Source organism: Elephas maximus, chromosome 1 (assembly GCF_024166365.1).
Source record: "Elephas maximus indicus isolate mEleMax1 chromosome 1, mEleMax1 primary haplotype, whole genome shotgun sequence".
Taxonomy (NCBI): domain Eukaryota; kingdom Metazoa; phylum Chordata; class Mammalia; order Proboscidea; family Elephantidae; genus Elephas; species Elephas maximus.
Window position 1 is genome coordinate 61,509,547 of NC_064819.1, and position 26,003 is coordinate 61,535,549.

The following is a 26,003-nucleotide window of genomic DNA, read 5'->3' on the forward strand; positions in this document are numbered from 1 at the left end:
GCAAGGTCTCTTTCAGTCTGGGCACATCCATCCAGTTTCTGTTTTATTGTATTATTAACCTGGAAACTCTGTGTAGTACACTGGCAGGAGGCCTTCATTTTGGCAATGTATTAAAATAGGCCCAAAATGACATCCTTGGGGTATCCAGGTTGGAGAAACGTAGGTCGGATGATAACATAATTAGATACATTCATGGCTGACTCAAACAGCATGCTCCAAAAGAAGTGGGTCACACATTCATTCATCAAATGCTTACTTCATTTCTAGTCTGTACAAACCCTTAATTGTTCGATGTCAGCGTGGAGCAAATGGTATGCCAGAGAACTCTATTTTCAATTCTCTTCTGTTCAATATTTTTATTAGTGTTTTGGTTATCATATTTAGAGGGAACAGAAAGCTGGAAAGAATGCTTAATATACTGTGATTAATATTCAAATATATCCTCAGAAGCTGGACATGAGGGCACAAAACCAAAAAAATTAAACTTAATGAGGATAAATGTAAATGCCTGCCCTTGGCTTTAATAGCTCAGCAAGCCTACTATCAGGGTTGGCAAGAGATCTGGCTTGAGAATGACTCAAATGAAAGAGTGAAGGGATTTTGTTTGACTGTGCACTCAATGGAGTCCCTGGGCAGTGCAAAGGGTTAACACGCTTGGCTACTAGCCGAAAGGTTAGAGGTTTGAGTCCATCCAGAGGTGTCCCAGAGGAAAGGCCTGGTAATCTACTTCCAAAAAAATCAGCCACTGAAAATCCTACATAGCACAGTTCTACTCTGACATGCATGCGGTTGCCAGGAGTTGAAATCAACTCAATGGCAAGTGGTTGTACATTCAATATGAACCAACAGTTTGGTACGGTTTCTCAAAAGCCAGAAAAAAACAAATTTCATTAAAAAAAAAAAAAAGTACAATGTCCAGAATAAGGGGAGAAATAGTATCACAGCAGATGGCACTGGTAATTCCACATTTAAAGTATGGCTAGCAACAGGGCACGGGCAAAAGGGGGTATGTCCGGGGTAGAGTGATTGAGGTAGTGGGAGGTCTGGACACAAGGGAGGCAAGCAACAGCTGAAACGACTGAGGATGTCTGGCCTGGGGAGGTACAGAAAAGCATGGAACATACGTGTAACTCTCAGACCTGTTCACAGAAGACAGGAAAACAGAGCTGTGATCCAAAGTCATCACAACTGTTAAAGCTGGCTGGGCTGCCAGTGAGGCTGGGCTGCCATGTCATCCCAAGTATCGAGGGGGAGTCTGGAGGCTCAGCTGGATGGTCAGGGATGATGCAGGGAATCCCTGCCCTGGTTTGGGCTCAGGGCTCATGCTACTTACTCTACATTTCTCTCCACACCATGAATATTTTGAGACTTGATTTTATTTTGGGTCAACATGGCTTGCTTGTCAGCCCAGCCTATTTTCAAATTCTCTTTTCGTCGAGTCTACAATTGAAACTGATTGGTAACTCATTCCTCGGTGTGTCACTGGGCAGGCCTCTTGGTCCACCATAAGGTGGCGGCTTCTGAAAGGGCTGGTGGGCTCCATTCAGGCCAGAAACCACCTGAGAGGTGAGCTCAAGCCTGATCGTCACCCTAATACACCCCCCCTTTCGTTGCTCTACTTTGCACCCCTGTGGCAAGAGACCTTGCTCTTCACAGAAGTGAGGTTGTTGTCAGCCACTGTCAGGTGGGCCCTCTCATGGCGACCCCGTGCTTAGTCCTGTGCCATCCACGTGGTCACTTGTGGGTAACGCCACTGTGGTCCAAAGGATTTTCACAGGCTGATTTTTAGAGGCAGATCACCAGGCCTTTCTTCCTAGTCTTAGTCTTAAAGCACTGCTGAAACCTGTTTAGCATTATAGCAACTTCTTTGGCTCTGCGTATCTATTGATATTTTGGCAATGGATACAATGACTACATTTAACACAATGATTAAAACATTTAAATCTACTCAGAATAACACAGTCCCATGTGAGCACTCATTGATTCAGTGTAGCTCTGGGTCCAGGATGGCAAACTGACTTGAGTCATTCTTCTGGTTGAAGGCCTTGAAGGAGAGGGTGGATGAAGTTTCCCAAGCCTCACAGCTGCTCCTGCTGTGCTTCTTCTACTGAACCCCTCTGCTCCGCCTGTAGCTAAATTCCCATCTCCTTTTTCCCTGGGTATTGCAAATCGTTAACATGCTCAGCTGCTGACCGAAAAGCTGGAGGGTCAACTCCACTTAGAGGTGCCTCGGAAGAAAGGCCTAGAAATCTAGCTCCTAAAGATGAGTCACTGAAAACCCTACGAAACACAGTTCTGTTCTGATAAACGTGGGGTCGCCACGAGTTGGAATCGACTTGATGGCAACTGGTTTTACTGGTGGCGCAACAGCTAAGCTCTCAGCTGCTAACCGACAGGTGGGTGGTTCAAACCCACCAGTCTACTCCTCGAGAGACAAGACCTGAAGATCTGCTCTGGTAAAAATTACAGCCCGGGAAACCCTATGGGGCAGTTCTACTCTGTCCTACAGGGTCATGGTGAGTTTGAATTGACTCAATGGCACATAGCAACATCCCTAAGGGGGGGCTTTATTGTATGACCACCTGCCAGCGTAACGGACAGCCTTCAGCAAGCCATGGGCAAAGCTTTTCTCAGACTTCTGGATTCTGTCATTTCAGTTCCAATCAACACGAAAACAGTACCACAGGTGAGTTCAGCGGGTTTCACCTCCCATGGAAATACAAGGAGGTGTACTGTGTGGGTGGTGTGCCCTGAAGGGTGGGCATGAAGGAGCAGAGCAGGAGGGGAGCCAGCAGCTGGGCTGTGCTATTCCCAGAAGCTGCTCCCACAAAACGCGGCTGCAGCGTCTGGGTAGCCAGTGTCATCTGGCGGCCTGCCCATGCTGGGATTCCTGGAAAGGCTCAAGATGGAAAAATAATCACTTGGAGGGACTGCCATCTGGATTCACACTGATCCCCAATGAACTGTCCAACAGCAGCTGAGCTTGAGTTTTTAAGAAAAGCTGGGAATGACTTTCTGTCAAGACCTTCCCTAGTTCAGTACGTAAGCAAAGCGCTTTCCACATTCAAGTCTAAGGGTATGCCAAATGAGCTAAGTCTGGGACCCCCAATCTCTGCTCATCCACCACTCTGTCTCAGAGCTGGAGACAATCACACAGGCCCTTTCCACAACTGCACATGGAGTGGCTCTCACCCCCCACCTAGAGTAAACATTTCAAGGAGAGACGTAGTTCTGCCCTCTTCATTATCTAATCGATAGGGCTGACGAGAAAGGGTGAAGAGAACTGGCCAAGGGAACATAGAATCAGGGTTGGGAGGACAAGAATCTGTAACTTTTGACTCTTAATTAAATATTCTTACAACCACAGCCTTCAGTATGGATTGCACCTCAACAAAAAGAAAACAAAAATACTCATAATTCGACCAATACGCAACATCATGATAAACACAGCAAAAAGATCGAAGTTGTCAAGGATTGCATTTTACTTGTATCTACAATCAACGCCCAGGGAAGCAGCAGTCAAGAAATCAAGCTACGTATTACATTGGGCAAATGTGCCACAAAAGACCTCTTTGAAGTGTTAAAAAGCAAAGATGTCACTTTGATGACTAAGGTGCGCCTGACCTAAGCCATGGTATCTTCAATCACCTTGTGCACATATGAAAGCTGGATAATGAACAAGGAAGACCGAAGAAGAATTGATGCCTTTGAATTATGGTGTTGGAGAAGAATACTGAATATACTATGGACTGTCAGAAAGGAACAAGTCTGTCTTGGAAGAAGTACAGCCAGAGCGTTCCTGAGAAGCAAGGACGGTGAGACTTCGTCTCACACACTTTGGACATGTTATCAGGAGGGACCAGTCCCTGGAGAAGGACACCATGCTTGGTAAAGTAGAAGATCAGCGTAAAAGAGAAAGACCTTCAATGAGATGAGATGCGCTGACACAGTGGCTACAACAATGGGCTCAAACACAGCAACAATTGTTAGGATGGTACAGGATCGGGCGGTGTTTCCTTCTGTTGTACATTCGGCTGCTGTGAGTTGGGACTGACTCAACAGCATCTAACAACAACAACAACAACACAACCACAGTGACATATCTCACTACGGAATTCATTAGGCGTTCACATCACTGGCATATTTGGGATAGCATGGTAAAATATTTCATTACTGGTAATAATGACAGGAAGATAATATACGGATATTACCACTAATAGTAATAACAAGAAGGAAACAAAGCGTAGTAGTAAGAATAGGCTATGGTGTAAGGTAGAATTCAAGTTCAAAACCTGGTTTTACCCCTAAATGACTGTGGAGTCTTTTTTTTTTCTTTTAATGTAATTTTTATTCTATGCAAAGTTATACATGCATCATTTTGGAAGCATGAATTTCAACAACGTGCAATCTTTCTAATGAACATCTTTCTGCCTCAATTCTTTGCCTATAAAATGGGGAGGAATTAATATTTACAGTGCCTGAGATACTGTACACACTTGATAAATAGTAGCTACGATAATTCTCCACCACCTGTCTGCTCGTTTGTCATGCTGTGGTGGCTTGCATGTTGCTGTGATTCTGGGAGCTATGCCACCAGTATTTCAAATACCAGCAGGGTCACCCGTGGTGGACAGGTTTCAGCGGAGCTTCCACATTCAGGTAGACTAGGAAGAACAGCCTGGTGATCTAGTCCTGAAAATTAGCGAATGAAAATCTTATGCATCATAACAGAACATTGTTTGGCTTGCTTGCTTTGGACACATCATCAGGAGGGATCAGCTGCTGGAGGAGGACATCATGTTTGGTGACGTACAGGGCCAGCAAGGGCGAAGGAGACCCTCAGTGAGATGGACTGGCACAATACCCGCGACGGTGGACGTGAACATGCTGGCGATCATGAGGGTGATGCCGGACCAGGCAACATTTCATTCTGTTGTTCACAGGGCCACCATGAGTTGGAATAAACTCTATGGCAGCTATCTATCTCTGATAATTATAATCCAGCAAACGCTTCCTCGTGAATTCTCTGTTATCACCAACACTATCTGTTGCTAATCTTTCCTGATTTCATGACATAATCTTTACATTTACAAACTACTAATCCTTTCAAACTTCTGGTTTTTTCTCACTTCTATTATTTACATAAAAAAGAAAATCAGGAATACTTGAGAATTTGTTTTCTTTTTTTCAACAAATAGAGGGGATTATAATAGTTCCCAGCGCACAGGTCCCCGTTCACATGAAAAAGCATTAAAGCAATGCAATATATACAAAAAGAATAACCACGACGGTCTAATGCAAAGCTCAAGCTTGACGTTTCTTGGTCAGGGTTAAACATAAGGGCTCCTTGTTCCATTCGGCCTGCTTTTCCACAATACTTTTTGGATGAGTAATTCCCAAAAGACATGGCAGGGAAATGCAGAATCTTCTTTCCACATCCCAGAGGGAAGTCTGCCAGCTGTCTACTCGTAAGCACTCTCCTAAGCTTTGCTGCACACCACAAAGCAAAGGGCCAGCCACGGCTAGATGAGGCTGCAAATGAGTCTACCTGCCACCAGGGGTTCCGGGAGACAAGATGGCTCAAGTTTATGACCGGAAAAAGAAACCAAACCAAACCCAGTGCCCTCGAGTCGATTCCGGCTCATAGCAACCCGAGAACATGAAAATCTCCATCAAGGTTAGAAAAACATCTTTTTGGAACTTAGGCATTCTGGGAAGGTCTTAAAGTATTTACTGCCCTTGATGTGGCTGGATGAGATAAAAGCCAAGTCAGGGTAGTAAGGCATTGGCTTCTCTTCAACCGCTGTGTCACAGTCTCTGGGGGCAATGCACAACTTTGCAATTCTCTTCCCTGTAAAGGCCTTGAGACCTCCCGGACCCAGCGTTACTAAGGCAAAACAGGCGTAACAGGGGTCACTGAGCACTTACTTTGTGCAGGCTATGGTGACACACTGCAACCAACCAATGCATTATCACCCCATTTTAAATACAAGGGTCCTGAGGCTAAGAGCCTAAGTAACTTGCCTAAAATTGTATGGCTGACAAATGGCAGAAATGAGATGAAAATCCAGGTTCATCTGATACAAAAACCTGGGTTTGGGCCTTGGGCTGCACAGTGGGTTCAGTGCTGTCTTGGTTATCTAGTGCCACCATAACAGAAATAACACCAGTGGATGGCTTTAACAAACAGAAATTTATTTTTCTCACAGTTTGTTGTTGTTGAGTGGTGTCGATTCATAGCGACCCTATAGGACAGAATAGAACTGCTCCACAGGGTATACGAGGAGCACCTGATGGATTCAAACTGCCAACATTTTGGTTAGCAGCCTGAGCTTTTTACCACTTTGCCACCAGGGCTCCATAGTTTAGGAGACTAGGAGTCTGAATCTAGGGTTCCGGCTCTAGGGAATGGCTTTCCCTCTTTGTTGGCTCTGGAGGAAGGTCCTTGTCTTCTGAGTTTCTGTCCCTGGGCAATCTTCACGTGGCTTGTCCTCTCTCTTCCCCTATCTCTGCTTCTTGCTTATTTGTTTAATCTCTTTTATATCTCAAAAGAGATTGACTCAAGATACATCCTGCACTAACCCTGTCTCATTAACATAACAAAGAACCCATTCTCAAATGGGATTATAACCACAGGCATAAGTTTAGGGTTTACAATACATAATTTTGGGGGACACAATTCAGTCCATAGAAACTGGTGTGGAGTTAAGAACTAATGTTACCCAAAGAGAGTTTGGCCCCTGGACTACAGGAGAGTCTTTGTGTGGGGACTTTGGCTGTTGGTCAGTCTAATAATGTGATACAGGCTTTGGGTCACACCACGTTAGCTCTGAGCTATGGAGGAACTGAAGACTAAAGGTATTAGCCTGACCTCCAGGAGCTGCCAGAGACTAAAATTCAGCTACGTGGGCAGTATGTGATTGAGCCACATTAAAAACCCTGGACACCAAGCGTCAGTGAGCTTCCCTGGTTGGCAATACTCCTTGAGTACTGTCGTACATCATGGCAAGGAGAAGTTAATGCCGCCCATGACTCCACAGGGCGGGAGCCAACATACCCAACAGATCAAAGGGAAGACTTGGCCCCATCACCCGGCTCTTCAGATTTTTGAGGAACGTCCAGAACACTGAGGAAGCTCTACAATTAGAGCTCTCCTGGACTCTGCCCCATGTCTCCCTTCCTTTGGCTGATTTTAAGGTGTATCCTTTCCCTCTAATAAACCGTAAGTGTGAGCATAACAGCTTTCAATGAGTTCTGTGAGTTCTTCTAGAGGATTATCAAACCTGAGGGTGGTTTTGAGATATGCCCCCCAAACCCTGAGCTTATGATTGGTGTCAGAAGTGAGGGTGGTCTTGTGGAGACTATTCTAACTTTGTAGTTCGCCCATAACCTCCTTCTTATGTCTGGTGATCATTATATTGAGATTATAATGAGATCTCTCAATTCATAAAACAAACACCATAAATGAGGTCCGTGCAGAATTCAAGCATCACGAACCGAGGATTAAATCAAATGGTGGCCAAACAGCTAGACAAGTGGAACAGAAAGGGACAGGAACATACACTACCCAGCGTAATTTGACTTGGGCCAGGAGCCCACAGAGAAAACCTCCCCATGATAATACCTAGTGGCATGCACACGTAAAAGTCAGCAAATCAATTTTCTGAGACAGAGGTCAAAGTGTTGGAGCAATGGGGAAACCCATCAGCTAACTTGCAAGTGTCCTAATAGCCTGAGGCCTCCCAGGAGAACTGACTTACTAGAAATCTACCATAGCGAACATACCCAACAGATCAAATGGAGGGCTTGGCCCCATCACTTGGCTCTCGAGATCTTTAATAAGCTATTTCCTCCGGAACACCAAGTATGATGTGTATGTACTTGGGGGCAGTATTGGCTTCACTGTTTCCATGGTCACGCCAATCAATGGCCATATCAGTGGAAGCAGCTAGGAGACAAGAAACCTTGGAGCCTTAGTCTCAGGGTATTGCTCTCCTCACCTGCAGAAGAAGACATCAACCTGACTGCACATCAGAATCACCTGGGGAGCTTTAAAAATAATACCAATATCTAGACTTACCCCAGATGAAAACGAATCAGAATCCCTGCAAGTGGGGGCCAGTATCAATGTATTTAAAAATGCAACAGGCAATTCTAATGTGCGGCCACAGGTGAGAACCATCGGTAATGTTGTTGTTAGCTGTCCTTGAGTCAACTCCAATTCATGGCCACCTTATTTACAACAGAACAAAATGTTGTCTGGTCCTGCGTCATCCTCACAGTCGCCAGCATTCTCGAGTCCATCGTTGTGCCTATCATGCCTGTCCATCTCACTGAGGGTCTCCCTTGCCCTCACTGGCCCTCTACTTCATCAAGCACGATGTCTTCCTCCAGTAACTGATCCCTTCCTAAATCAAGTTAAGTCTGACAATGTTCTGTTGTGGCTCATAAGGTTTTCACTGACTAATTTGTAGATGATCTTTAAGTCCCTTTTGAACTCCACTACTCCTTGGCAGCGGGTCTCAATATTCCCGGTCCAGCCCCCAACCTTTCCCCCAACTCCCACCAAAAAAAAAAAAAAAAAATCGCATTCTTGCTTCCTCTAACTTCACTTTGAAAATAAATGTCATGATTGAACAAATAAAGCAAGGTGACAAATTACAATTTTGTTTTTTAACTACACACTACCTTCCCTCCCCCCAACTCTGTTTGAAGTTACAAACCCGTTAAAAACCCACTGCTGTCTAGTTGATCACGGCCCATAGCGATCCTATAGGACAGAGTAGAACTGCCCCATACGGTTTCCAAGGAGCGCTTGGTGGACTCGAACTGCTGACCTTTTGGTTAGCAGCCATAGCTCTTAACCACTATGCCACCAGGGCTTCCATGGGTTCCCAAATACTTGCCAGGGCTAGTTTGCATTTCACGGTGGGACTTCAGGGCATTTTTTTAAAATTGTACTTTAGATGAAGGTTTACAGAACACACTATTTTCTCATTGGACAGTTAGTACACACATTGTTCTATGGCATCGGTTAACAACCCCACGATATGTCAACACTCTCCCTTTTCAACCCTGGGTTCCCTATTACCAGCTTTCCTGTTCCCTCCTGCCTTCCTGACCCTGCCCCAGGGCTGGTGCACCCCTTTAGTCTTGTTTTGTTCCACAGGCCTGCTCAATCTTCGGCTGAACCTCAGGAGTGATCTCATTACTGAGCTGAAAGGGTGTCCGGGGGCCATGTTCTCAGGGTTTCTCCAGTCTCTGTCAGGACAGCAAGTCTCGTCTTTCTTTGTGAGTTAGAATTTTATTCTACATTTTTCTCCAGCTCTGTCAGGGACCCTCTATTGTGATCCCTGTCAGAGCAGTCAGTGGTGGTAGCCAGGCACCATCTCGTTGTTCTGGACTCAGTCTGGTGGAGGCCATGTTGGATGTGGTCCATTAGTCCTTTGAACTAATCTTTCTGTTGTGTCTTTAGTTTTCTTCATTCTTCCTTACTCCTGAAGGGGAGTATCCCAGATGGCTGCTCATAGGTTTTTAAGACCCCAGATGCTACTGACCAAAGTAGAATGTAGAACATTTTCTTTATGAACTGTTAGCCAACTGAGCTAGATATTCTCCGAGATCATGGTCCCCATTCAGGGCATTTAAAAACTATATATACTTTCTCACATTCTCAAAGAGGAGCTTGCTTGATAAAAAGTTAAGTATCAATTTAGTGCATCTCCCCTGTCATGAACTGAATTGTGTCCCCCCAAAATATGTGTCAACTTGGTTAGGCCGTGATTCCCAGTATTGTGTGGTTGTTCTCCATTTTCTGATTTTCCTATGTGTTATAAATCATAATCTCTGCCTGTGATTAAAGAGGATTAGGGTGAGATGTAACACCCTTGCTCAGGTCATATCCCTGATCCAATGTAAAGGGAGTTCCCCCTGGGGTGTGGCCTGCGCCACCTTTTATCTTACAAGAGGTAAAAGGAAAGGGAAGCAAGCAGAGTTGGGGACCTCATGCCACCAACAAAACAGTTTCGGGAGCTGAGCGCGTCCTTTGGACTTGGAGTTCCTGTGTGAAGAAGCTCCTAGTCCAGGGCAGACTAATGACAAAGACCATCCTCCAGAGCTGACAGAGAGAGAAAGCCTTTCCCTGGATGTGACACCTTGAATTTGGACTTCTAGCCTACTAGACTGGGAGAAAATAAATTTCTCTTTGTTAAAGCCATCCACTTGTGATATTTCTGTTACAGTAGCATTAGATGACTAAGACACCCCCAAAATTCTTTATCACATCACTCCTTGCTCAAGGCAGAAAGCTGAGTGATATCCCCACCTTCCTCTTCTCTCTGTAATCTAACACCAGCCAGGTTTGTCAGTTTTACCTTTGAAATCAGTGCTTGGCAACCCTCTATAAAAGGCACACGGTAAATATTTTCAACTTTGGGGCATCCAAATTGGCAAAGAAGACGTAAAAGCATCTCTATTTACAGATGACATGATCTCATACACAGAAAACCCTAAAGAATCCTCAACAAAACTACTGAAACTAATAGAAGACTTTAGCAGAGTACCAGGATACAAGATAAACATACAAACATCAGCTGGATTCTTCTACACCAACAAAGAGATAGTCAAAGAGGAAATTACCAAATCAATACCATTTACAACAGCCCCCAAGAAGATAAAATACTTAGGAATAAGTCTAACCAGAGATGTAAAAGACCTACACAAAGAAAACTACAAGACACTACTGCAAGAAACCAAAAGACCTACATAAGTGGAAAAACATACCTTGCTCGTGGATAGGAAGATCCAGCATTGTAAAAACGTCTATTCTACCAAAAGCGATCTATAGATACAATGCAATCCCGATCTAAATACCAATGACATTTTTTAATGAGATGGGGAAACTAATCACCAAGTTCATCTGGAAGGGAAAGAGGCCCCAGATAAGTAAAGCATTACTGAAAAAGAAGAACAAAGTGGGAGGACTCATACTACCTGATTGTAGAACCTATTATATCACCACGGTAGTCGAAACAGCCTGGTACTGGTACAACAACAGATACAGAGACCAATGGAACAGAATTGAGAATCCAGACATAAATCCATCCACATAAGAGCAGCTGATATTTGACAAAAGCCCAAAGTCTGTTAAATGAGGAAAAGACAGTCTCTAACAAACGGCATTAGCATAGCTGGATACCCATCTGCAAAAAAATGAAACAAGACCCATACCTCACACCATACACAAAAACTAAATCAAATGGATCAAAGACCTAAACATAAAATCTAAAACAATAAAGATCATGGAAGAAAAAATAGGGACAATGCTAGGAGTCCTAATACATGGCATAAACAGTATACAAAACATTACTAACAATGCACAAACATCAGAAGAGAAACTAGATAACCGGGAGCTCCTAAAAATCAAACACCTATGCTCATCCAAAAACTTCACCAAAAGAGTAAAAAGACTACAGACTGGGAAAAAGTTTTTAGCTATGACATTCCGATCAGTGTTGGATCTCTAAAATCTACATGACACTGCAAAAACTCAACAAAAGACAAATAACCCAGTTAAAAAACGGGCAAAGGATATGAACAGGTGCTTCACCAAAGAAGACATTCAGGTGGCTAACAGATACATGAGGAAATGCTCATGATCACTGGCCATTAAGCGCCCACTGCCGTCGAGTCGATTCCGACTCATAGCGACCCTATAGGACAGAGTAGAGCTGTCCCATAGAGTTTCCAAGGAGCACATGGTGGATATGAACCGCTGACCTTTTGGTTAGAAGCTGCAGCACTTAACTGCTACGCCACCATTAGCCATTAGAGAAATGCAAATCAAACTACGATAAGATACCATCTCACCACAAGGCTGGTATTAATCCAAAAAACAAAATAATAAATGTTAGAAAGGTTGTGGAGAGATTGGAACACTTATACGCTACTGGTGGGAATGTAAAATGGTACAATCACTTTGGAAGTCAATTCGGCACTTCCTTAAAAAGCTAGAAATAGAACTACCATATGATCCAGCAAACCCACTCCTTGGACTATATTCTAGAGAAATAAGAGCCTTCACAAGAACAGATACATGCATATCCATGTTCACTGCAGCACTGTTTACAATAGAGAAAAGATGGAAGCAACCAACGTGTCCTTCAATGGATGAATGGATAAATTATGGTATATTCACATAATGGAATACTACGCAACGATTAAGAACAACGATGAATCTGTGAAACATCTCATAACATGGAGGAATCTGAAAGGCATTATGCTGAGTGAAATGAACTGCAAAAGGACAAATATTGTATGAGATCACTATTATAAGAACTCTAGATAAAGTTTAAACAGAGAAGAAAATATTCTTTGATGGTTACGAGGGTGGGGAGGGAGGGAGAGGGGTATTCACTAATTAGATAGTAGACTAGAACTATTTTAGGTGAAAGGAAAGACAACGCACAATACAGGAGAGGTCAGCACAACTGGACTAAAACAAAAGCAAAGAAGTTTCCTGAATACAACTGAACACTTCGAAGGCCAGAATAGCAGGGACGGGGGTTTGGGGACCATGATTTCAGGGGACATCTAGGTCAACTGGCATAATAAAATCCATTAAGAAAACACTCTGCATCTCACTTTGGTGAGATGCATCTGGGGTCTTAAATGCTAGCAAGTGGCCATTGAAGATGACACAATTGGTCTCAACCCACTTGGAGCAAAGGAGAATGAAGAACACCAAAGATACGGTAAAGATAAGCCCAAGAGACAGAAAGGGCCACATAAACCAGAGACACCATCATCCTGAGACTGGAAGAAGTAGATGGTGCCCAGCTACCATGGATCACTGCCCTGGCAGGGAACACAAAGAGAATCCCTGGTGGAGCAAGAGAACAGTGGGATGCAGATCTCAAATTCTCATAAAAAGGCCAGGCTTAATGGTCTGACTGAGACTACAGGGACCCTGGAGGTCCCGGGCCCTGAACCCTTTGTTAGCCCAAGACTGGAACCATTCACGAAACCAATTCTTCAGACAGAGATTGGACTGGACTATAAGATAGATAATGATACTGGTGAGGAGTAAGCTTCTTGGCTCAAGTAGACACATGAGACTATGTGGGCAACTCCCGACTAGAGGCGAGATGAGAAGGAAGGGGGGACAGGAGCTGGTTGAACGGACATGGGGAATACAGAGTGAAGAGGAGGAATGTACTGACTCATTACGGGGAGAGCAGCTAGGAGTACACAGCAAGGTGTGTATAGCTTTTTATACGAGAGACTGCCTTGATTTGTAAACTTTCACTCCAAGCACAATAAGTAAACAAATTTAAAAAAAAAAATTTTTTTCCGGCTTTGCAGGCCAGGCAATCTCTGTCACAACTACTCAACTCTGCCATTGTAGTGTGAATGTAGCCACAGATAATATCTAAGCATATGCACGCAGCTGTGGCCTGTTCTTCAACCACGCTTGGCTCAAGGCCATTGTATATGTGCATTCCTTCTGTTTAGACCAGAGTCTCTGGGTGGTGTAAAGGGTTACTGTGCTCGGCTGTTAACCAAAAGGTTGGCGTTCAAGTCCATTCAGAGGCATCTTGGAAGAAAGGCCTAATGATCTACTTCTGAAACATCTGCCACTGAAAACCTTGCGGAGCACGGTTCTACTCTGACACACGTAGGGGTGCCATGAGTTGGAAATGACTTGATGGCAACCGATATTGGTCTGCTCAATGCACTTTCTACTCCGGCCATCTCCCCTCACAACCCGCCTTGTTGCCTATTTTCTAATCCAGTGGTACATCCTGAGCGTGCCTCAGAATCGCCTGTAGTTCCCAGATGACACTGATGCTGCTGGTCCATACTTTGAGAACCACTCTATTGTAACCCCTCCTTCGGGTCTCTGCTTAGATATCACTCACTTTAGGAAGGATGTGTTTCCTGATATTCTTCCCACGCTGGCTTCACATGCCACACCCCTCCTCTGTTTCACCTTGGCACCTTGCTCTATCTTATCATAAACACACTATACTATAACTGTTCATTTGACTGTCCTCCAAGTCCCCATCTGGGTTAACACTGGCCAGCACCTCTATGCCTTTGTCTGTAGTGGGTCCCCTGACTGCTACTTCTTTTTGTCGTCATTTCTAAAAGCCACTAAAGACCACCGTGATCTATGCTCACCTCGTCCTTCTCTGAGGACCACCGGCACTTACGTGACGATGACCGACTACCTTGTCACTTTTTGACTTGTTTTCATGTGTCTGCCTCATTAGATTGTAAACTCCTTTCAGCTGGGTACAGAATGAACTTCATAACCCCTTGGGAGTCTAGAGGAGTCCTAGTGGCGCAGTGGTTAAAGTGCTTGGCTGCTAACAGAAAGGTCAGCAGTTCGAACCTACCAGCTGCTCCCCAGGAGAAAGATGTGGGAGTCTGCTTCTGGAAGGATTACAGCTTTGAAAACCCTGTGGGGCAGTCTTACTCTGTCCTATAGAGTCGCTACGAGTCCACAATGGGTTTGGTTTTTTGGTTTTGGGAGTCTAGAGGAATTGTCCTTTCTTTGCTGGATTATGGTTGTATCCTCTATTTCAGTTTTGTCTTCCTTAGAAGGTAGCTACTAAAAGACAAAATGGATCTTCCAGATTTTGGATGTAATGACAGTGTTGGATCAAAAACTGAACTTGCAACAGAGGGAAATAAAATACCGTGTATTTGCAACAAACTTGCACTTAGAGATTTTATTTCTAATACAAATTCTCAAGAGGGATTACTAACCCTGTTATTTCCCACATCAGAAAGTACAAGAACACCGTGTGAGACATTGTTAAAGATGTGTGCTAAACAGGAAGACCAACCGCTAAAAACTCACATCCAGTTATCCAAACCACTACCAGATTGCCCTATGAACAAACTCAAGGAAACATTTCTGGTAGTCTTCAGATTTACTAGAAGAAATACGTATGTTCAAAAACAACCATTTTATTAAAATCAGCCTAAATCACAAGTAGAAAGCACAGGGAAATGAGCTGTAAAAATCAGCCAAGATAAGAGTGTGCTCTAAAATAAATGTTTGTTTTAAAATGAGGGATATGACTCACACTCCATGAATGGGTGGCAGGGGTTCTGACTCTCAAAAGACGACTGGTTGATTTAGAAGAGCCAGGCAAGGGGGAAACCCACTTTCTACCTCCACTCACCTCAGAGCGAGGCTGCGAGGCTGCGCAGTGGAGCCCGGGATGCCCCAGCAAGTTGTTTCCAATCACCAGCGAAATGGACAACAGGATGGCTCGCTACCTGCAGCCGTGCTCCATCAAAAACCTGAGTAATTACTGCAGCCCTCTCCCATGGCTCACAAGCAGCCCAGCACGAAGCCGGTGGAACATTAAGGACACTGAATGAGCTGCCAGAAACCCTACAGCTTTCTGCCGACGAACAGCTCCTCCTCCTGGCTCAGCACCGTTAACTTAATCAGGTATTCATTCACCAAAAAAAAAAAAAAAATCTTTTACAGGCTCCCTGGAAGAATGCCAAAGCCCTGTGAATGACGCACACTGTCAAATCACCTACTTCCAGGGAAGACGTCAGGGCAGTTGTATTATTCTTTTTATTTAATTTAATTTTAAATGTAGGGCCGGGGAAGAAGGGAATCCCCCACTATGAAATACCTCTTCGACATGCACTTATTCTGCGGGGAGTTTCTAGGTTTTTCTCAGAAACGATTAGGAAAGCAATGGAGGAGAGTAAGCTATGGTGAAAAGCTGTCAAAGACGAAAGAAAGAAAATGCTTTGCCCAACCTTTGCAATTAGAATAATGCAATCTTTTATAGTTCTTTAAAACAAAATCCCACTGTCGTTGATTCTGATGCACGGTGACAGACCCCAGGTGTGCAGAGTAGAAGGGCTCCATAGGGTCGTCACGGCTGTGACCTTATGGAAGCAGATTACTGGCCTTTCTTCTAAGGCACCTCTGGGTAGGTTCAAACCACCAATCTTTCAGTTAGTAGTTGAGCACTTAATGGTTGCACCACCAGGGAACTCTTTTATAGTTCTTACGGTCCAGCAATAAGCACACAATTGAGCTTGGACTTTGGTGTCACATATATCTGGGCTAGAGTTCTGGCTTGCTTGTGGCATTTGGTAAATGGTGAACTTTAGGAAAGTGATTCAATTTTTCTAAGCTTCGATTTCCCCTCTGACAACATGGAGACGGTAATAGGCCCTATCTCACAGGGTTGTTACAGTAACTGGTGGGACCATGAGGTGCTTAGCATACAGGTTCAAAAAAAAGTTACCTCTAGTGGGGGGCAGTAGTAGCTCAGTGGTAGAATCCTCGCCTTCCATGGGTTCCATTTCCAACCAATGCAGCACCTCAAGTGCAGCCGCTACCATTTGTCATTGGGGGTTTACGTGTTGCTATGATGTGGAACAGGTTGCCGTGGAACCTCCAGACTAAGACGAACTAGGAAGAAAGGCCTGGTCTACTTCCAAAGATCAGCCAATGAAACACAATGGTCCAATCCACATGGATTATGGAGATGGTGCAGGACTGGGTGGCATTTCATTCTGTTGTGCATGGGGTCATCATGAGTTGGGCTGACTTGATGACAGCTAACAACAATAACAACAGTGACTAACTGATTCAAGCATCAACTACCTACTGTTGTCAGAGCTGAGAGCACAAGCTCTCCTGTGTTGGAATCCTGGTGTTTCCACCTACCGGCTATGTGACCTGATACACGTTTCTCAGTTTCTCTATACCTCAGTTTCCTCACCTCCAAAATGGGCATAATACCAGTACCGATCCCACAGGCTTGTTTTGAGTTGACACAGGTGCAGCAGTTAGACGAGGGCCCAGCACACTGCAAGACCTATAAATGTTGGCTGCTGTTGTTGTGATTATCCTTTGAGAAGGCCCTCCTTCCTACCTCCTTCACATGGGTCATACTTTCATTTGAATTAAAAAACAAACAAACAAACACACAAACAAACGTATTTTCCTCCCTTGAGCTCTTTACCAGGTTATTCATGTACCAGTCAGCTCCAAAGTTGCTGGATGGAACAATCTCTAATTAAAACGTTCCCTGTCTCGCCTCCTGTAATGAGGCATTTCGAGTCTTCCTTATCAGTTCAGAAAATTTGCTAAGTCTCTAAAATTGTCTTCTTCTAGAAAATCCACGCTAGCAACAGCAGTGGGTTTTTTTAGTGCATTAATACTTTTTTTCCTGAAGTGGACTAAAGCCTTATCTGCAGAACAAATGGTCAATTATATCTACATTTAAAAATAAAACTGAAACTCGTTCAGGTTTTAAATTTGGGTCATTTGTATTATTTGCTGTTTATTCCTGCGGTATAAACAAAAGCTTTCTGGTGTATTCGAACACAGAGAACTGTACCATCTTTGGATGTAATTACTAATTACAAATCAATTCATTCCCTGTTTACCTCTTTAGAATCCCATACCCTAGGTAGAATTTCTACATTATAAACACAGAAAACGTTGCCAGTCATTTTATTTAAGTGCCTAATGGGAGTCCTTGGGTGGCCCGAATGGTTAAGTGCTCAGCAACTAACCAAAAGTTTGGTGGTTTTGAAGAAGGCAGTCATGAAAGGGTTATTAACCATCCCATAATAATTATTTTTCAGAAAAGTCTACTCTTGCTACATTTTTCTTACAACTTTTACAACACTTCACCATGACTGGTTGAATCCCCAGGTTTCATCTCTTCTCCTCGCAAGAGGCCGAGGCGCATGCGCACTGACTCTGAATCTACCCGCTATATGACCTTCCTGGGGTGGCAGTAGTGAGCCGTCGCCCTTTTTTTAGGGCATGTGCAGTATTTTTAGAGCCGTGCGCAAAAACTCATTCACTAAAATTACAGGGACTGTGCACGCATCATAAGACTGAAGATCCTCCCCTCACTGTTCATGCATTTGTATGTCGCTCCCTATAAAAGGAGTGAATCTACCTTGGTTCAGGGAGCTGGCAGCCTTAGGTCACAAGACCCCACCTGTCTCCGAGTTTGCAAACTGTGAATAAACCTTTCTGTTCTTCCAACCCTGTGTCTGGCTGACTTCAATTCGCTAGTCTGCTTGACAAGAACCTATTAGTTGACGGCTTAAGTTTGAATCCACCCAGAGGTGCCTTGGAAGGAAGGCCTCGCAATCTGCTTCAAAAGGTCATAGCCATTGAAAACCCTATGGAGTGGAGTTCTACTCTGACACACAAGGATACCATGAGTCGGGATCGACACGATGGGAACTTTGTTTTTTAACAGCAAAATGAAATACAACACAGAATGGGGCTGTAGGCGAGGCATCAGTGACCGTAATCTAAATAGGCAATAACATGTTTAGTGGACAAATGGAAATGCACAAAAGTTAGTGGCAAGCTGGTAACACTCCGAGGCCAGCTCTACACCGTCAGAAGCGACTAGAAGCTTCGAGCAGTGTGGGCAGTTCCTTTGGAATAACTTGATGTATAAAGGATACTCTGGGGGCCAACTTAACCTTCTACTTGATCTACAGGGCAGAAGAGACCTTGGTAAATTGCTTTAAGGAATACTCTTATCAACTCATGACATCTATCTGAGTGGTGATCTCACTAGGTGGTGCTTTGACTTCACTCTGCTCCTCTCAAAGCTCATTTTCTTTGCTAGTTCTGTGGTCTTAGAAGACTCACAACCTCTTCGAACCTCAGTTTCCTCATCTGTAACATGAAAACTATAAGATATTTTGAGAAGATTGCTGAGATCAAAGAAGATGTTTGTAAGAAGATGATGTTTGTAAGTAAAATATTTATCACATACAAAAAAAAAAAGTCAGAATATGTTCTCATTCCTGAAGTTCAGTCTCAGCTCTACCTGCCTGCCAGACATTTCCACTGAGATGATCTCAAACCAGCACCCACTCTAGTTCCAAGATGATGCCAGTGGTCCTGCACTTTCCCCAGGCTAAGGCCAGAGATAATTTTTGATGTCTCTCTATCACTAACTCCTATATCCCGTTAGCTCCTAGTCCTATCGATCATTCTCTAAAACGTCTCAACCGCTGGGGAAAAAAGCCTCACATCTGTCCCTTTCCATGCCCACTGTTATCAGCCTTGTTAAAACACGCCCTCAACACCTTCGTGGATCCCAGTCACCCTCACTAAACCTAGTTTTCCCTCTAGAAATAAAATTAATTAAAATATCAATTTTATCAAATCCTTTTCTAAATTGAGGATCATAAAATGTTTCTTCCTGCCTGAGAAGATAAACAAAGTAACATTTAAGCTAGTTAGTCTAGGATTTAAGAGCCCTAAACTGAAAGGTTGGAGGTCCGAATCTACCCAGTGGCTCTGCGGGGAAAAAGCCCTGTCCATTTGCTCCCATAAAGATTACAGCCTAGGAAACACCCTACAGGGCAGTTCTACTCTCTCACTTATGGTTGCTATGAGTTGGAATTGATGATGGCACACAACAAAAACAACCATTTGGTCTATGAGGCAGCGGTGGTTCAGTGGTAGAATTCTCGTCTTACATGTGGGAGATCTGGGTTCAATTCCTAGCCAATGCACTTCATTGCCAGCCACCATCCATCCGTCAGTGGAAGCCTGTGTGTTGCTATGATGCTGAACAAATTTCAACGGAGCTTCCAGACTAAGATGGGCCAGGCCTGGTGAGCTGCTTCTGAAAATGAACCAATGAAAACCCTACGGATCACAACTGTCTGATCTGCCAGCTGATTATGGGGATGGACAAGGCAGCATTTCATTCTGTTGTATATCGGTCGCCATGAATTGGGGGTTGACCTGAAGGCAACCAACAAGAACACCATCCTTTGGGCCTGGAGTCTCTGGGTGGTGCAAATGGTTACCGCGCTCAGCTGCTAACCCAAAGGTTGGCGGTTTGAGTCCACCCAGATGTGCCTTGGAAGAAAGGCCTGGAGATCTACTTCTGAAAAATCAGCTATTAAAATCCCTACGGAGCACAGTTTTACTCTGACACATGTGGGGTGGCCTTGAGTTGGGGTTAACCCAAAAGCAACAGGACTGGACGATCTGGTCTGGCTCCCTTTTCAACATTAACAGCTCCTGCCCCTCACGGAATGCTCTACCCTGGTGGGATTGCTCCATTCCACATAGACTGGACTTGCTTTGTGATCTCTGATCTCTGTGCCTCTGAGCCATTCACTCAGCCTAGAGTACTTGACCTTCTCCATCATAAAACTTTTCCTTGTCCTATCCATCTAAAGGAATCTCTATTCTGTGGCCCTAGGATCCTGCAGTATATATACAAAAGTCTGTCCAATCAATATGATGAGTCATTATTACCTCATCGTTTAGCTACCTCGTCTCCTTTCTTAAAGGTTGAAGTTGTTTGTTTAAAGTAACTGACTCCACCAGAGCACCAAACACAATTACTTGCATACATCAGGTAGTCAACAGATTTTTTCCCTAGATCTAAAGGGCTGATCTGATCAAACCAGAAACCCTAGAAAGGTATATACTTCTTTTCCACAGAGAACTAGGTTCTTAAAAGGTAATACAAGGTGGACCAACAGAATTCCACCAAAGACTAGACATATAATGCACCCATTCTCCCTCCAACCACTCCACCACTTATGCTCATCACTGGGTATAAGATTTCAAGGCAATACAATTATCAGCATATACATTGCAAATAGGCTCAAGCTGATGCAAACATAGGTATGCCAATGTTATAAAAATCCACAAAATCAGCAAACTGTGACCAGTAGAAACATTCCTTGAATCGAGAGACTTTGGGTGTTCTGTTCTTCCAGCTGAATACGGAGCTAACAAACTTTGACAAATGACGAATGTCTGAAATAGTCTAGCCTTTCCCGAGGTTTCACAAACACCATTTTGGCATAATTCTCCTAAAAGTGCTGTCATGGATTGAATTGTGGGGGCAAAAATACGTGTATCAATTTGGGTAGGCCATGATTCCCAGTATTGTGACTGTCTACCATTTTGTCATCTGATGTGATTTTCCTATGTGTTGTAAATCCTGCCTCTATGCTGTTAATGAGGAGAGGATAGGCAGCAGTTGTGTTAATGAGGCAGGACTCAATCTATAAGACTGGGTTGCATCTTGAGGCCATCTGTTTTGAGATATAAAAGAGAGAAGCTAGCAGAGAGACAGGAGGACCTCATACCACCAAGAAAGCAGTGCCAGGAGCAGAGCCTGCCCTTTGAGACCTGGGGTCCCAGCACTGAGAAGCTCCTAGACTAGGGGAAGTTGGAGGACAAGGACATTCCTCCAGAGCCCACACAGAGAGAAAGACTTCCCCTGGAGCTGATGCCCTGAATCTGGACTTCTAGCCTACTTTATTGTGAGAGAATAAATTTCGCTTTGTTTAAGCTACCCACTTGTGGTACTTCTGTTATAGCAGCACTGGATAACTAAGAGAGACGCCATCAGCTATCTATAGTTTGTCCCCATTTTACTCTGGGTAGCCCATGGGTTGGCAGGTAGGATGGTGCAAAGTAGTGATAAAGGGGCCAGGAGTTAATCAATAACATTCCCAGTGTGAACAATAAAATGAACCCATTATCAATACATTTGGTAAAATACAGCAAGTGTTAGCTTCTGAGGACAGAGGAGGACAGCTACTCACAGCCCACCCTGGAGATTCTGCAGGGACCCACCACAGAGGCTATACCAGCCAGGGTCAGGCCAGTAAGAATAACGCTCTCCACAAGTGAGTTTTGTTTTCTGTTTCATAGCTGACTTGAAATTTGCCTGAGAACAGCACAAGATGATGTTTTAATTAAACATAAGGACTTACACGGACCCTCAGATTGACTGCTGGAATCACATGACACTGCATCAAACGGTGGGCCCACTTCATGGCCAACAAAATCTCAGAACGGTGTGAGGTCTTGAAAGGAAATGACCATAGCCAGGCAAGGCCTGAAGGCTTGCTCTGGGGTTCAATAAAAGGAAGATGGTGAAGGTATGGTAAGAGGTCAGTAACAAAGGAGGGTGTATGCATGTCTAGATGTGGGGTTCTAAGAAAACACTACACTCTAAAGGAATGCTCTTGACAAGACAGAAATGTAGCAGCAAAGTGAAAAGGAGAAGAGCTGAGAGAATGGGGAGTGCTGCTGGTTGGTTGGTGGCTTTAAAAAGATGTGAAATTCTCATTAAAAACAAATGCAAGAAGATACAACTATTGGTCTCCACTCATCCAGAGCAAAAGAGAAAGAAGGAAACCAAAGGCCCAAGGAAGAAACCAGTCTACAGGACAAACAGTCTACATGAATCAGGGCTTCACTTTCCCCGAGGCTAGAAGCACTGGATGGTGCCTGACTACCATCTCCAACCATTCTAATAAGGGCCACAATAGATGGACCTTGATAGAATGGAAGAAAAATGTAGAACAGAACCTCAAATTCCTAAAACCAACAATCCAGACCAACTGGACAGGTTGAGACTGGAGGACTTCCTGAGACTATTGCCCTGATACACTCTTCAAACCTTGAATTGAGACTAACCCCTGAGGTCACCTTGTAGCTAGATAACAAACTGGCTCAAAAATTAATGAATATTGCCTATAAGTACTGTGCTCCTTTAAAATATCACCCATATGAGACCTAATGGTCAATAATTACTTTAAAATAAAGAAAGTTAAGAGGGCAGGGCAACCAGATTAATGGAAATGGAACAACCAGATGGAAATAATGAGAATGTTCACGCATTGTGAAGAATATAGCTAATGTCAGTGAACGACTTACATAAAAATTGTTGAATGGGAACCTAAACCGCTGTGTAAACCTTCACTGAAAACACAATAAAATATTACATAAAAAAAAGTGCAAGGTGGAAAAGAACGCACAAAATGGGAGAAAATTTTTACAAATCACGTACCTTATAAGTGACTTGTATCTAGAATATATAAAGAACTCTAAATACTCAATAATAGAAACACAAGTAACCCAATTTAAAATGGGCAAAGAATCTGAATAAACATTTCTCCTAAGAAGATATGCAAATAACCAGTAAGTACATGAAAAGATGCTCAGGATTGTTAATCAACACCCACCCACCCACTGCCGTTGAGTGGATTCCAACTCATAGCGCCCCTTTAGGACAGAGTAGAACTACCCCATAGGGTTTCTAAGGCTGTAAATGTTTACGTAAGCAGGCTGTCACATCCTTCTCCCACCTAGTGGCTACTGGGTTTGAACCGCTGACCTTTCAGTTAGCAGCTGAGCACTTTAACCACTTTGCCACCAGGGCTCCTTTCCTTTTTCACTACTATACCACTTCACAGTCACTAAGGTGGTGATTAAAAAAAAAAATGAACAGCCTGGATGAAGCTTGAAAACATGCTACATGAAAGATGCCAGACACAAAACGTCACATATTATATGATTCTATTTATATGAAATGTCCAGAAGAGGCAAATCTATAGGGACAGAAAGTAGATTAGTGGTTGCTTAGGGTTGGGGGAGGGACCTGGAGGTGATGGCTAATGAGCTTGGGCTTTCCTTTTGGGGTGATGGAAATATTCTAAAATGGGTTGTAGTGATGGATAAACAATTCTGTGACTATAGTAAAAGCCATTGAACTGTACATTTTAAATGGGTGAGTTATATATATGTGATTTCTATTTCAATAAAGCTGTGTAAAAGAAAAAAAACACACATATACAAGGTACCTGGAAAATACTTACAAACATACTGGGCCATTAAGCCTGAAAAGATGTAAATGCGGCTTTGTGAGAATAAAGAAATGGAAACTGCTATAAACATCAGACTTTAAGATCATAACTGTACAAGAGTTCATCACAGTAAGGGTTCCCTAAAGCAGTCAGTTTGAAAACTTCTGCTGCTCAGGCCACCCGATCAACTTAATCAGCATCTGAAGGGTGGACCAGCATCAGAGATTTCTACGTGCAGCCATGAATCAATACTAGACCCTGAGTTCCCCGAAGGCAGAGATACAGTCATTTCTGTACCTCCAGCACCTAGGACAGTGTCTGACGCATAGTAGGTACTGCACAAAAAAGCTAGGATCACTTTGTTTCTGAAGCTTAAGAACGTTCCAACTATAAGAGACACAAATGAAATACCGAGTTCCAAACCAGTCAGAGAAAGTATTGAACTCCAATTATACCTGCTGGTCCACATGGAGTTTACTTTTATTAAATCATGCTTTCCTCAGAGGACAAAACACAGTCTTTTAAAATTTCTTCCCGAAGGTGTCTGGAGGATAGTTGCCTATAATTTTCTTGAGAAAAGTTCTGAAAAGAGTCCCATGTTGCTCAGAAGCCAGCAATTTCCAAGAGCAAAGTGTTGTTGCCCCAACTTGTAAGAAGAGAATAATGGGTTGCTGTCAAGTTGACTCCAACTCATGGTGATCCCACTTGTGTCAGAGTGGAACTGTGCTCCACAGGGTTTTCAATGGCTGATTTTTGGGAAGTAGACTGTCAGGCCTTTCTTCTGAGGCACCTTCTGGGTGGACTGGAGCCTCCAGCCTTTTAGTCAGCAGCCGGGTGTGTTAACCACTTGCCCTACCCAGGGAATCTAGAAAGACGAAATACTCTCCTAAAATCAGGCACCCTGTTCTCCCATAAGCAGTGTGGAGCGGCAGGCCAAGTTATTCAATTGACTGGAGCAGACCCAGAGATTTCCGGTCAGTTTGCAAACCCCATTGTGGACACTTCTTTCCTCCCCGCGCTCTTGGTGGAGAGGTATTTATTTCAACTCTGAAGACCTCTCTCACTTATAGTAGGATCCCTCTCCTCTGGGGCAGTTTAACTGCCTATAACTCAGCTGCATAAAACGGAAGGTCAGGGCTATTTGCCTTGGACTGACCAAGGCTTGCTTTCGTTTGGTGAGAGCAGAATCTAGTCAACTTTGTTGCCCATGAATGCTATCGTACTGTTCACGACCTTGCTGGCCTTGGCCACTGACCGCCTGGAATCAGGGGGCTAAGTACTCGTAATTTGATTGTATGAAAAACTAGTAGTAATTCACTGCCACCTTCCATTTTCCTCAGGGCTAAGAACACTTACACTTAATGACACGTGACTTATCTACACGTGACTATTCTAGCATGCTCTTCTAAGTTAAGAAAATAAAAAGAGAGCAGCTTTGGCCCCAATGGATGAGGTTGGTGGGAGAGGAGACCAAAAAAAAAAAACACAACAAACCGTTGTCGTCAAGTTAATTTCAACTCATAGCGGCCCTACAAAACACAGTAGAACTGCCCCATAGGGTTTCCAAGGAGCGGCTGGTAGATTCAAACCACTGACCTTCTGGTTAGCAGCTGAGCTCTTAACCACGGCGTCATCCATGGGAAAGGCAGGAGTATTCCTCCTCATTGCACCCTCTTTCCTTGACCGGTAATTAACACTCACCAGCTTTTACATAGGCAACTTGAGCCTTCCTGTAACCACAAACACCCTTAGCTTCAACCGCCACTTCTTTTTGTGTGTGTGTCAAAGTATATATTTTTTAAAAATGCTACTTCAATCATTTTTACATGTACAATTCAGTGACATTCATTACATTCACCAAGGAGCCCTGGTGGCTGCTAAACTACCCAGCAGCTCTGCAGGAAAAAGACCTGCTGATCTCCCGTAAAGATTGCCACTAAAAAACCCCATGGGGTAGCTCTATTCTGCCACGTGGAGTTGCTGTGAGTTGAAATAGACTCAAAAGCACCTAACAACAACAACAGGGTGGGCAGGAAATGTACGAGGAGGAGGGGAAGTCATTTCTTGGACGTTTGCCCATGTGTACCAAGATAAGAAATGCAGGCATTGGCTTTCTTTGCTAAGTTGCATAGATGGTGCCAGGAAGAGGTGCATTAGAGGTAGAGCTCCCAGATGACCGACTTTGGTCGGCTAATGGCTCCAACAACAACAACAATTATGTTCACCATGTTGTACAACCATCGCCACTATGTTTCCAAAATTTCCCATCTTCCTTAACAAAAATTTAAAGTCCTTTAAGCAAAAACTTTCCATTTCCCTCACCTTACCCTCTAGGATCC

General features: G+C 43.7%; 1 protein-coding gene across 8 annotated transcripts in view; it reads right to left on the minus strand.

Annotated features, from left to right (window-relative positions):
- The window catches only part of ATXN1 (ataxin 1), a 533,523-nt gene that overhangs the window by 23,840 nt on the left and 483,680 nt on the right, over window positions 1-26,003 (minus strand). The window contains exon 8 of one of the 8 annotated variants that reach the window (XR_007517400.1): window positions 23,043-25,394. The exons of the other annotated variants lie outside the window; for them this stretch is intronic. The gene's annotated coding sequence lies outside the window, so the exon portion shown is untranslated. Of the gene's footprint in view, window positions 1-23,042; window positions 25,395-26,003 lie in introns of those variants that run through there. 8 annotated transcript variants of the gene reach the window in all.